Genomic DNA, 12,413 nt, shown 5'->3' with positions numbered 1-12,413 from the left:
TAGGCAGTTTGCAAGTGACATCACAACGCATGACATCATGGTGTGTGACATTGCACTTGGCATCACAACCCATGGCCTCAAAGAAGGTAGCATCAAATCCTAACACCTCAAGACATATGTTAAGCAGGTCTATCATGAGTATATTTGAGCGCTTTACTATATTTAACAAATTCGCTTTTGCTCTGGGGTTGTGCCAAAATAGGCAACCTTGACACAAAATCTGGGCCTCTATTTATAAATTTATTTTATAGAGGCTCTGCCACCAAGAAATTGGCATAAGGGAGAAATGCGGCAGTAAATCAGTTCTGCTTAATTGGTGCAAAGTCTGCATTTTAAACTATCTTGTGGGGGTTAAGGCATCTGCTGAAGAAATCTTTGTGTTCCCAGTACATCTCAGGGAATAATAACAATAACAAGCTGTGTGCTTTTGTTCCCTAAATAGCAGCTAGGTGTGAGGCTCCAAATAACTTCCAGCTAGAATGTTCAAACAAAAGGAGGCCTGATGGCCCCTTAATTTCAACCTTTATCATGAGCCAGCAGAAATTTACAATCAGAAAGCTCTCTTTCATGCTGCCCAGAAGGAATGAAAGCGCTTCTGAAAGTGTTTGCAGGCGCTTCTGAAAGTGTGAAAAGACATTGGGACGAAATGGTCCTGCAAGATAGAAGTAAGAGGGGAAATTATTTTGTCCCCTTGTCCCCCACACTCCAAAATCTGGGAGGGGATACTTCCCCTGTGTCCCCCACACTTCCTACACCCATGCACGCCATGGTACCCCGACGGGCTGGGGAGCACAACAGGCCATGAGACCAGCTGGCCCCGAGGCAGTGCAGGGGCCGCAATGGCAGCAGATGTAATGCCATGCTGAAGTGCCATAAAGGCAGGGGTGAGCGCAGGAGGCAGTGAGGGTCATGAAGCAATATCACCTTCCAAAGATCGAAAGCAGATGGAGGGTGAAAGCCGGTCCTGGGGAAAACATACAGATTGCAAGCTCACAGCATCACTCTTACAGCCATGCACAGGAGGCGGTAATGCTCCGACGAGTGAGGCATAGTGGAAACAGCCTGGGATGAGACAGGCCATGGCATAAGGAGGACACCAGCCCAGAAAACAGTGAATGTGAAAACGCAACAGGGCCTACTGTCCACCTCGGGTCTGCAAGACACCCCCTTTCTTCCTCTCCCTGCACCTCCCTTCGCCTCCAGCTCATGAGGGGTAGGCTAGCTGGAGCCCATATGGGAGAGCCAGTGAGAGAATGACCCAGGGGGAGACACAGGAGACACTCTTCAACTCGGAAGATCAGACAAGGGATGAACAGGAGCAGAAACGTGGTGTACAAGGGTAGCCACCATCATTCATAAGTACCCGGAGTAGAGACTCAGAAGTGCAGTCTGAGACCGGACACTATGAAGGAAGGATTGTGGCGCCAAAAGCCCGAAAGTGAGGTGCACACAGTGAGCTGAGAGTACAACCCCGGAACAGGTGAATACCAGAGGCACCTAGTGCCCACAAAACCGACCGGCATATGTAACACAGGAATTAGGAAGGAATACCTGCCTGAACAATGGTGCACCCCGTAATACAAGGGGGACCCCCCGGGCGGAGAGGCTGGAGGCTCAGAGACAGAGATATCTAGGATGAGTGAGGACATCACATCCTTGGTAATGCATACGGCCATCATTCTTCAAGCAATAAAGGACACCAAGACGTCCTTGGAGACTCAAATAGCGGCTGTGGTGAGTGAAGTGTGACTGCTAAGGGATGATAACCGGAAACTGTCTGACTGGGTAAATGAGTCAGAAGACCAACTAGGGGCTACCCTGCCACATGTCAAAGAGCTTACTAAGAAGTGTGCTGACACGAAGAAGGAGACTAAACAAATGGCAGGTACATTGGAGGACGCAGAGGGCAGGTTCCGCACCACAATGTTAGAATTGTTGTAGTATTGGCGAAATTGGAGGGGCCAAACAAACACTATGTGGCGGAATGGCTAGAAAAGACTGTCCTACAGGGTAAACTCTCCAGATACTTCTCGTGGAATGGACACAGAGAATTCGGTCATATCCACCACAGCTCGTGGTGAATCCACTGCAGATCAAAGTGAGACTGATGAACTTTAGGGACAGGGATGTCATCCTCCAGGCAGCTAGGAAACATGGCCCCTAGTCTATAGATGGACAGCGTCAATGAGGGGCATTTGTACCGGTCAAAAAATTGCTACGCCAATTGGAACCCAGATACGCTCTTCTTTACCTGGCAAAGTTGAGAGAGAAACAAGATGGGACAGCTCACTTCCTCTTAACCATACAGGATGCCAGGTCATGGCTTGAAAATCGGGGTCTCTGGTCGGGCCCACAGCCTAGGAGATGAGGATGGAAACCAGCACTGTCAAGGTGAAGAAACAATAGGGGGAGGAACAGCGCTTCCTCCCACACCAAAGAACTGATGAAGGCAGCGCAGGAGCAGACAGTCAAGGAGTTACAACAACAAACTGATGTTCTCAGTTGGAGGTGGAGGTCCCTTGCCTCAGAGGAAGAGGGCAGTAGTTTGAAGCAAACAGAAACGGAATGTGAAACAGAGGATGACCAGATGCCACTTGTAACACCTATGACATCAGAACACTTGGGGTAAGGAGGGCCAAGATTAAAGACAAGGTCTGACAAGAATGGGACTGGCCTTGGGGTCGCAGGGGTTTGGGGCGATGTCAGAACTTTGATTACTGAGTAGAGACTGCCTAAGGTGGGATTTTGATGCATGGACAGCCTGCCTAGTATGAGAGGCTGCCAGCTGCGCCCCAGTGACAATAGCATAAGTTTGTTTGCAAATGTTTTGGTTTAGGATTTACATGTAACACGAATTGAGGGAATGGTTAGTTCTAAAATCACTACACTGTAAGGTAGGGAGTGTACAACACCACTAAACGCCTGAGGTTGGGGGAGGAACCACAACGATGTTGCCCAAAGGGAGCCAGACCTGGTTAGGGAAGAATCGATTATATCCGCCATGACACACTCTTCTAAAATAACACTATTATCATGGAACGGTAACGGCCTGGGTAATACAGTAAAGATGAGTCAGGTTTTAGGGCTATTAATAGAATTATGTCATGTAGTTACAGGAGACACATTTAATTGACATGCAACACTGCAGTACAGGGAGAGGAAGGTAAAGATTGGTGGGATACGCAAAATACACTTTAGGCTTGAGGTGGTGATGATGGAAAACACTCCGGTTCCACGCAAAGCGCACTTGGACAGACACCTATAGATGGTACGCTGAGATGCTGGGGGAACACAAGGGTAAGGTGGTACTGTTGGTCAACGTTTACGCCCCTCAGGGATCCAAGCCGATGTGCTGCAGAAATGTTGGAGCCTCCGCCAGCGTTGGTGATGCTGGGAAGAAATTTCAACCTGGTACTTGACATAACAAAGGATACTAGATGGCTTCACACAGGCACTGGGATTACGCGACAAATGGAATACCCTCCACCCTGAGGAGAGAGGGCACTGCTTCTATTCTAGGGCCCATAACATGCATTCCAGACTCAACAACCTTTTCACCACAGGCGACTCATTCTCCAGAGGTAATGATAGGAGGAAAGGCTCCTGAGTTGAACAGTCTAGAAGCAAAGTTTTATTTTAAAAAAACACACATATATATATGTGTAGATATTTTAGCTTCAAGTTGCTGGCCACTATTGATTAACCTGCATCTGGCGACATTCTGCCCCAATCATTTGTGGATGCAATAAAAGGGACTCTTTTGAAACTCAGCAAAAACGTGACTTCTATCATTAATAAACACAGGCAATACAAATCCTAGCAAATAGATTGCTCTCTCTCATTTCAGGCCTGGCCATTATATATCTGGTGGACTCATGATGGGTAGGTTGACACAACATGGCAAATATCGCGTTTGAGAAACACCACCAGGCCTTGACACCGCATTCATCTCTCTGGAATTGAATTTTAAGGTTAAAGTGTTGTGTCATAGGTATACGCTGGTCCGTACTGCAGATCATAGCATTATTAGACATAGCCCAGTTTTCCCCCAGGCAAGACATTCTCAATTTCATGCGATAATGATAAATTGTATTTCCTTGATGACCGTCCCAATCTCTGGCTCTTTGTTGTGGTAGGAAATTCCGAGTGAAGATGGACTAATTCTAAGTGTCCCCAACTCTTTCCTAACACTTTGTTGGTTTGGCAATATTTTTACTTTTGTTGTTTTTATTCTGACACACAAATGCTGCATAAACCTGTGGCTCTGACTTAACGCGGGTTAAATAAAAGGACAATCACGGAGGCAACACTAAGAAATCGCTAACAGTGTCTCTATCAGAAACAGGATAGAACTATTACTGTACACATGTACCTCTGCACTTCCACTTACTTTGTGCTTGGTAACATCTGCCCTGGCAATCACGAATTAGAACTGAAATGTGTTTTAGGAAGAACAAACTATTTGGAAAACATATATGGTGGGAACAACACCTACACGACAGGGATTACTCATATTATTCGGGCCTTCACCGACTCCACACCAGAATCGACAGGGTGGCGTGTACGGCAGACCTTGCACGTGGGATGGTTCACTCAGAATATCTGGGCCGTACACTGTCCGACCACAGCCCTCTATTGGTAACATGGATGGCAGCAGAGATTAGGCCCCCCATTCCGGCCTGGAGATTGTCCCCTACAGCACTTGAGGACCCAGCATATAGAGACGCCCTGAGACAGCACCTGACTGACCATATTCAATTTAACAGTGGATCCACCACCTCTAGATCTACGGAATGGGAGGCCCTCAAGGTGGTGACAAGGGGTTTTTGTCTTGGACAATCGGCCGGAGTGAGACGCACACTTGAAAGGGAGCTGACTACGCTAGAGAAAATAATACATGAGGGAGAACTTACTCAGGGGGCTGGCACACTAGTAAATGAGAAATATAATCAGGCAAAGAGGGACCATTCCCAGATCGAAGAACAACTCAGATGCCACAGCACACAAAAATACTTTGCCTCCCTACAATCTGAAGAGGGTAGGTCTGGGAAAATGTTAGCCTGGTTGGTGAGGCCGGGTGGAGAGGCCGAGCCCATCACAAATGTGCTGGATAAGGAAGGGTCATGCAGAAGTAGACCAGGCCCTGTAAATGATGCATTCAAGGAATATTACACCTTTTTATATGGGAAATCGGCTGAAATCAGTACGGAGGTCTTTGATAATTACCTACAACATATACCTATAACGAGCCTGATGGCCGGAGACAGGGATAGGCTAGGGGGCCCAGTGACGGTGGCGGAGGTCAGTGAAGCTATAGCTCAATTAGCCTCAGGGAAGACCCCGGGAACAGACGGCCTCCCCATGGACTTTTATAAAAAATTCGAGAAGCAACTGACCCCCCAGTTGGTAGAGATGTATACAGAATCGCTACAGAATGGGATAATGCCGTGCACCATGAGAGAGGCAATGGTAGTCCCACTCCCTAAGACAAAATCTAGGCAACCTTCGGTGACTGACTTCCGCCCCCTGTCAATGCTAAACAGTGATTTTAAAATACTAAGCAAGATCTTGGCCAACCGTTTACTCCCTCTTGTACCAACTCTGGTACATGTAGATCAGAATGGTTTCGTCCCGAATCGCAGCAGCTCCTTAAACCTGAGACGTCTCTTTGCGGTCCTGAATATGCCTAGCGACACGAAACCTGCAGCAGGGGTGTTGCTCGCGGTGGATTTTGAGAAGGCATTTGACTCGATCAGATGGGACTACTTGAGAGCAGTGATGCTCCGTATGGGAATGGGTGAAGATTGGGTCAAATGGGTGGACTTGTTGTACACGTCACCGCTGGCAAGAGTGAGAACAGGTAAAACAGTGTCCGGAACTTACCCAATTCACAGGGGAACCAGACAAGGTTGCCCATTGTCCCCACTGTTATTCGCCCTGGCCATCGAGCCGCTGGCGTCCCAGATGCGGCAGGAGGGCGTGGGTAGAGGAGTGGAATGGGGACACCAAGAACATATCATCTCGCTATATGCTGATGATATACTTGTCTACCTTAGGGACGGAGAGAAGGATCTCCCATGGGCGCTGGGAGTACTGGAGAACTATGGGAACATATCTGGACTTTGCCTCAACCGTAGCAAGACATGCGTGTTCCCTATGGCTCCGGGCGGCAAACGCCCGACAACATGCCCTGGGGATATGATTTGGGCCCCTCGAACCTTTAAGTACTTGGGCATACAGGTGTTTCACGACAGGGCAGACTTGCGCGAGGGTAACCTGGGCAGAGCTCTACGATCTCTAAAGTCCTCGGTGGGGTTCTGGCGATCGCTGAAATTGACGATAATGGCCAGAGTAGCATCGTCCAAAATGGTCATGCTGCCCCGGCTTCTATACTACTTCGCTAACCTGCCCCTTCTGATTCCAACAGCGTGGTTTCGTGAACTAAACACCCTACTCAGAGAACTTATATAGGGATGATGGTCGTAGACGCACCTCGCTCCAGATACTATGCAGGCCAACTAACAAGGGGGGTCTAGGAGCGCCAGATTTTGAAGCCTACTACCTGGCATCCCAGCTGCAATGGGTTGCCGGGTGGCTCACAGGTAAGGGTCACCTGGAGAGGTACACTGACCAAGTAGTGGAGGACAAAATCAGTTCATTGCTCGAATGACAAATAGGAAGCTTAATCCCCACATGCACAGCCCGATGACAAAAGTGGCGTCAGCATGTTGGAAGAGGTGCGTGAAAAGGGATGGCACTGTCCCCCCGTACTCTCCGGCCCTACCCCTGGCGGTACTTACGATCGAGGCTGGTGAGAGGAACCTGGGAGGCATGAGCCTCGGAACCTGGAGGAGAGCAGGAATAGAAACGGTGGGAGACCTGTTTCAGGAGGGAGTGTTGAGGTCTTTCACTAATCTTGTTGACAGTGGAGTCTCCCCGGGTCAGTTCCTTATGTATCATAAACTGATACATGTGCTGAAAACGCACTGGATCACGGTCAACGCGGAACCAGCCACCCACAGGGTGCTGCATCTCCTATTGACATCAGGAGATGAGTCCCATCTGATATCTAAATTATACTGAGTTCAAGTTGAGGATGCACTAGATTCCCTGCGGCCACTGAGAGAGAGATGGGGGAGGACAGTCGGTAGGGAACCGTCAGATGCGGAATGGAACAGAGCTTTGGCTTACCCCCGGACCGTCGCTCGCAGCACGCGACTGAGATATATACAATATAATTACCTCCACAGAACGTACCTCACCCCACATCGGCTAACAGTAATCTATGGGGGAGTTCCTAGGGTGTGCCCCAGATGTAAAAATGTAGAAGCAAATTTTGACCACATGGTATGGACCTGTCCAGAGATCCAACTGGGGTGGGAAGAGGTGATGTCCGACCTATCGAGACTCCTTAATATGAACCTGACTCCGACCCCTGACAGATGTTTGATGGGCTTTGGGGATGGGTTGCCGCGGGGAGGAGTGGAGACCCGATTTCGGAGTCTGGCACTGGTATTATATAGGAGACAGATCACAAAGAACTGGAAGGCACAGTTTCGGCCCCCCCGGGTTGGGTGGAGACAAGACGTTACAACATGGGCTAGAGCCGAACTCCAGGTCCTGAAGAGGGAGGAGGGGAGGGGACTGCGTCGCCACCCTATAGCACAGAAATGGGAAGTAGCAATGACAAGCTGGGACAATATATTGAGAACAGCGGACGCAGACACACCAACAGGAGTGGAGACTGGATAAACATAGGAAGGGAGGAGATGTTGCCTCGCCCTCTAGGACATGATAAGGGAAGACACGATAAGGCTGAGATTGAACAAAAGGCGGACAACAGGGGACAGAGCCCAGGACATTGACTAACAGACAGGTTGGACCCGGTAGACGCCCCACCCACCTGAAACCAGACAAGTCTATGAGTAATGACACCATACATACTGGAAAAGCCAAGAAATGGCATCCCCCTGCATTAGCAGCCTCCACCCCCTACATTGCCATCGTGTTTAAGTTTATTAATGTTTGAAACGAGTTAAAGGTGTTGTATAATAGCTAGGAAAACATGACTCTGCTACACTAGGCCAATTGGGCAACCCATACGAGAAGAAGCGCCACTGATGTTCTATTCTTGCATAAGTTTAAAGTATAAAGGTTATCGAATAATTAATGAAGTAGAACATTCAAACAATGTAGACAGTAGTGATATTAACACTGTTATGCACTAACACGAAGCAAACAAGATGGTGCTGTAAACATAATACTGTTTATTAAATAATAAAATGTTAATAAAAAAATATTTAAAAAAAAAACTATTTGGAAAACATCAACACATAAAATATCACTGTTTTAGGTCTGTAAATGTATTGTCAATTCAGAGCCAGGGGGCCTTCACACTTAATTTCGTCATTGCAATTACTCAGCACTGCAACTGTTTTAAATACATCTCTGCAATATTGGGTTTTAGTATGTCTTGGTATGTAAGGCACGCTATCTTAATAGCTAATTTACGTTGACAATTATGCATGCATATTTTACAATCTTTTTTCAACATCAGTGCCTTATGAACGGCGGGTAAAAAAAAAAAAAAAAAAAAACAGGGTGCCTTTTTGTAGGAGATTTTTCTCTATTTTTGCACTGGCAAGAAAACATTCTGGTGGTGTACAGAAGAAAGCAGGAGCAGGAAACAAATGACAATGAATGGCAGGAGAGATGCAGTTATAGGGGGGAAAGTAGCAGTTATACGAGAAAGAGGCAAGGGGCTCGCTACGGTTGGATGGAGAGATGAGAACCACTGAATTGTCCATTTGCTATCATTAGTTGGCAGCTGAAAGTCCAGGAGAAGAAAATAATACATATGCTCATCTCTTAGACCATGCATGATGTCTTGATTTTATAATATATTTGTCTAAGAAACATGATGAGGGAGAGATATCCTGTAGGCTCTTGGCATAGCTGATTCGATCCGAGAAAAAGGAAGTCTCTCTTACAACTATCCATAATGACAGACTCTTTTACAGGCTGAAGAAGCAGCCAGGGTCAATACCAACTAATTTCTGATAACAACTGTGTAGAGAAAGGAATGGCCAAGGATGCCTCCTATCCCCTTTAATTTTTGCACAGATGATGGAAACCTTAAAGCTGAGGCGCACCATGGATAGATTCTTCGATGTCACCATGTCAGATAAACCATACCCAACATAGTTGTACATTGATCGTATCTGCTTTATACACAAGACGTAGAGGGCAGGCTTACAAGTGCTGAGAGACAGTTTATAGCATCTGTTGATACACCAGGTCCCTGGATTAATTGTGGCAAGTCTTGTGTGTACCCCATTTGGTAGGGTCAGGCTGCTTGTGTAGGCTTCCGAGTGTATGATCAGTTCCACAAAGAGCAGCATATGTACTAGTGTTCAGGGAAGCAGATATTCTGGGACACTTTTGAAGTCACAGAGGATAATATTGGTAGGTTCCTGACATAACTGAAGGGGACAATTGCTTTTGGGGTAGATAGTCCCATAGTTTGTGATAGAGAAGATTGACTGGATTAAAGAAGTAATACTACTTTCACTCCTTTATTCCTTTGTATCCATTCCAATGACATTACCAGATAAATGGTTCAGAGACTTAGTGTGCTTGCATCATTGAAAAGGGGAACAAGCAAATGTTGTCTACCCATGAACTCTACCTCCCCTTGAATTATGGTGGGCTATTATACCTGACGTAGAACATTATTATTTAGCAGTACAGCTGCAATGAATTTCCAAATGGCTAACATACGAACAACAAACAAACAAACAAACAAAGCTTGCGGCATATCACCACTACACTGAAAAACCTTCATTTAAATTGCATAGGTTTGGCGTTAGTACTGACTATAAAGTCAAAATACAAACCACTGGAAGATTACAAGGTTCGTTCAAGTGGAAGCAAGGAGAAGAGAGGTAGTGTACTTGGCTGAACTTCAAATTACGGTGTTGAAAATAGAGAATAAGTAAGGGAATGGAAGCAGGGGATCAGATCAGGGGCTAGTAAAAAAGGCTCGTTCACTGGTGGACAACAATGATAAGACCCACACTTCATTAACGGTAAGTACAACATTGTTGAAATCAAGCATATGAGACATAATTGAAATGCCCAGAGTATGATTACAGTGGTAGTAATTTCCCGGGGAGAGTGGTTGAAAAGGAGCTACCGTGATGTGATAACACATTTGTCTGCCACGGGTTACGCAGCTTAGAGTATCCCTGACAGAGTCACAACAATGAATCCTTACTACGCATCTTCAAAATAGTGATACACTTGGGATAGTTGATAATATAGAGTGACCGTATTGGCCTGGCCCCAAGACTTCCAGAATGTATTCCCCTGTTGTTTAGAATATTTAGAGTGCTTGGGGCCAGATGTATTAAATGGTTTTTCCCATTCTGTGTCAATGGGAAAATGTGTTCGTACATATGGCCCTTGGTCTTTTGGAGGGTATAGTCTGTCTCTTGTTTAATAGTTTTGTTCTCTCTGAGACACTAATGGTGCTACTAAGCTCTACTGTTGTGTAAAAACTAGGAAAATGGTGTTGCACGTGAGACTGCGATAGAAGAGTGGGCGTTAATGGGATACGGCAGTGGCAGCATGGCAGGAGAGAATACATTAAAGGGGAGAAAGGTGCAGTGGGGAGGGGGAAAAGAGATGATAATAACAGAAGACTGGGGAAAGAGACAGAAACCATAACTGGAATTCCCGCGATCAGAAAAAAACATGACAGGACAGTGACAGGAAAGTGGCAGTCGCAAGAAGATTCGGGACAGTGACAGAGCGAATGGAAATTCTACTTAAAAAAATAATACTGTGCGATATTTGGGAGACACAAAGGGACACAGAATATACCAAAAAAAACTACGCAACAGACTAAAAGGAGCCATGAGAGTGTGAAGAAAAAAAGTAAACAAAAAGGGAAAATTTGATTATAAAAGAAATGAAGTAAAAGAATGAAACGTACACATAACCAAAGACGCCAGGAAATGTGACCACATAAATGAGAGTATGAAGCAAAAGAGGATCGAAAGAGCACGGCACAGGGTAACGGATTTATGGAAGGGAAGCTATAGTTATTCAGTAGGTAAACAAAGTAACAGGATGAAAAGGAATGAGGGAGAAACGGAATGCACGAAAGAAAATGTGTGAATATATCGGAGAATGGATAAAATATTCTATGGTGTGTAAAGAAAAACCTGAAACTACAGCAAATGAATGTGTGAGATGAAGTCACTAATAGTCGTGTGTTCCCACTGTATCGCAACATAATGTGCACCAGAACCAGATTTATGATCCTCACAACAGTTAAATACCACCACGCATTAGGCGGGTGACTCCAGAACATCAGCCTTACCTCCCGTCTCTCGACGAGGGTCTTAAATATCCGACTGCATTTGCCCCTGTCTTGCTTTCGACTCCAAAGAGCTTCGAAACTGAAGTTACTGAGAGCCAATGGAAAACCGCCTTTGTCATGACTAAGTACTGATGGAGGCGGTTCGAGAAAGGGTTGGGTGTGCGTACGGCATAATAGGACCTACGATTGGTCTGTAAAGATCAAAACCCGCCCTAAAAAGTTGACTTTCCACCAGGAAATGACAGCCCCATTCGCCCCGGAAGAGCAATTATAGTTCCCCCGGAAAAGGCAGCCTCAGCAACATAAAGGCCGCTTTCCCATGAGTATTCAACGTGCTTTTCCAGGTTGTGTTCGTAGGACAGCGCCTACGTTCCATTAGGGGGTGGAGCCCATTCGGCGTCCCTAGCAACGACGCACATCACGTGAGAGGCACGTCAATACTTTCTTTGACCGGGTATTCAGGCTCTTCGTCTCAGTTGTGTAGCTGGTGTTAGTACCCAGTTGGTGTTGTTTTGCCTCTTGCTCGTCATTCATTCCCGTATGCTGTCTCAATCCATTATGTTTTGGACACCGAAAGGCGACTGGCTGTTACCAAAAGTCCTGACCCTTCCATAATCCTTCTGTCAGCTGACATGCAGCAGGGTGCATACCTACTGTGAGAGAATACTTATCTGTCACTGTGCAGCCTGTCTTTGTCCTAAACCATGACTGCACCAGGGTGGTTAGTGTAAATCTGTGCTAATTGCCCTGCAAGCTTAGCATGGGCAGTGAGGGGCCCCCATGGATAGCCCCATCGCACTTTCCACTGCCCGAATTACGGGCTGTGGAGAGTGCGGTGGGTGCTGCTGCACCCGCCGCACTGCCACATTGCCACCGGCTCGATTAAGAGCCGGCGTCAATATTAAGGCCCTGTTTATTTTCCACGTGCCGGCCCAGCGGGAAACTTGTAATAGGGCTGGCGGTGTTCTGGCTGCACTGGCCGTGGCCTCTAGCCAAACTTGTAATGAGGGCCAATAACTTGTAATGA

General features: G+C 46.6%; 1 protein-coding gene across 3 annotated transcripts in view; it reads right to left on the bottom strand.

The window, feature by feature from the left end:
- The window catches only part of VPS13B (vacuolar protein sorting 13 homolog B), a 2,423,697-nt gene extending 2,412,134 nt beyond the window's left edge, over positions 1-11,563 (bottom strand). For 2 of the 3 annotated variants that reach the window (XM_069220546.1, XM_069220545.1), the window contains exon 1: positions 11,387-11,563. The gene's annotated coding sequence lies outside the window, so the exon portion shown is untranslated. The remainder of the gene's footprint in view (positions 1-11,386) is intronic. The other variant, XM_069220547.1, reaches the window with a different exon arrangement.
- Between the last annotated feature and the right edge of the window lie 850 nt (positions 11,564-12,413).

Source organism: Pleurodeles waltl, chromosome 2_2 (assembly GCF_031143425.1).
Source record: "Pleurodeles waltl isolate 20211129_DDA chromosome 2_2, aPleWal1.hap1.20221129, whole genome shotgun sequence".
Classification (NCBI taxonomy): domain Eukaryota; kingdom Metazoa; phylum Chordata; class Amphibia; order Caudata; family Salamandridae; genus Pleurodeles; species Pleurodeles waltl.
Note: the sequence above shows the minus strand (reverse complement) of the source record. Positions and strands in the feature narration are given on the sequence as shown.